Source organism: Elephantulus edwardii, unplaced genomic scaffold (assembly GCF_000299155.1).
Source record: "Elephantulus edwardii isolate Elephantulus edwardi_28Jun2011 unplaced genomic scaffold, EleEdw1.0 scaffold00005, whole genome shotgun sequence".
Taxonomy (NCBI): Eukaryota; Metazoa; Chordata; class Mammalia; order Macroscelidea; family Macroscelididae; genus Elephantulus; species Elephantulus edwardii.
This window is the reverse complement of record NW_006399755.1, coordinates 38432692-38434045: the sequence shown is the minus strand read 5'-3', so window position 1 is coordinate 38434045 and position 1354 is coordinate 38432692. Positions and strand designations below refer to the sequence as shown.

At 34.0% G+C, this 1354-nt stretch overlaps 1 protein-coding gene across 1 annotated transcript in view; it reads right to left on the bottom strand.

Annotated features, from left to right (window-relative positions):
* Window positions 1-1354, bottom strand: part of LRRC7 (leucine rich repeat containing 7) — a 720627-nt gene that overhangs the window by 109551 nt on the left and 609722 nt on the right. The window lies entirely within an intron of this gene.

Here is a 1354-nt window from a genome sequence, read left to right as displayed (position 1 = left end):
CAGGCTTCAGAGTTGTATACAGAGGGCCACCATGAGTTGCAGGTGACTCGATGGCACATAACACAATAACAACAAATGATAAACAGGCTTGTAAAATAATAATACCAATGAGCACTGCATACCTTTTAAACATCATCTATATAAGAACAAATGGTCCACAAGCACTATTAAAGCAAAGCTAAAAGGGTAAACGAGACAGGAAAAGCAGGTTATTAGAAACAGAACACCGACAATGGAATAAGTGAGAATTGTGGAAAATAAAACCAATGTCATTGCACATTTTTGTGAAAGAATTGCGAAAATGGAACTTAATTAGTTTTGTAAACTGTCACTGACAATAATAACAAGAGGGTCAGGGGAGTAAAGGCATGGGGGTCTCTGATTTCAGTGCCTCTCCTTTAGCTGAATCAAAGGCTTATTGAATGTCTATAATCACATTTTTCTGTCATTGGGTGTCAATCTACAAACATAGGTATGAAATTTGATTATTAACCAAAATGAAAAATAATGGAGGATATATGAAAGCAGAGTAATGAAATTAGGGCTAAGTGTCACATTTGGCTTCCTGTTTTTTTGGAAATAACAGTGATAGACATTTCTGAAATTTATGAAAAATATGTTAACAGCAGCAATAAATATTTGACAATCATTTGAAATGCTCATGAGATTCTAAGAAACTTTGGTTTTTAGTAGAGATAAAAGTAAAATAAAAATGAAGTGGCAAGAAGGGAAATCATATCACTTCGACATCCTCTATTTGGCAACAAACCAAGAACATCGCCTGTCAACAGTTTAGATCTTGCTCTTCAGGTTACATATTCAATTATGGCTATTTTTACTTGCATTTGATTAATTGTGCACTTTTTCTATTTTTGCTTTTAGATATTTTCCAAGACGACAGTATAAATACTGACTAAAAGTAGGTAGTTTTATTCTGCCATTCTTTTTATCACATTAAGGTTTGGCAAGCTTATTTTCTATCTCTAACTTAATAGCCATTTGATAGACACTCTTTGGCTATGGACTTTTATTAGCACAATAATTTAGAGTTTAGTGGCAACAAATCTTCTGATTTTGTGACAGGGATGTTCTTTACTTCCAGGGACACTGGTATAGGGGCACTGGTATCAAGAGATAAAGGGCTATGCTTTATGGGCTAAGGGATAATGTCATATAAGTAAGAAAATACAATACAAAAGTTACAGTGAAACTCAACAATATTTTGTTCTTACACTACTTTTAGGGATATTATAGCTAATGTAAGATGAATCTTGGCAGAAAGCAGAGAATACCAGAAGAATGTCTATCTGTGCTTCATTGACTATGCAAAGGCTTTTGACTGTGTGGATCACAA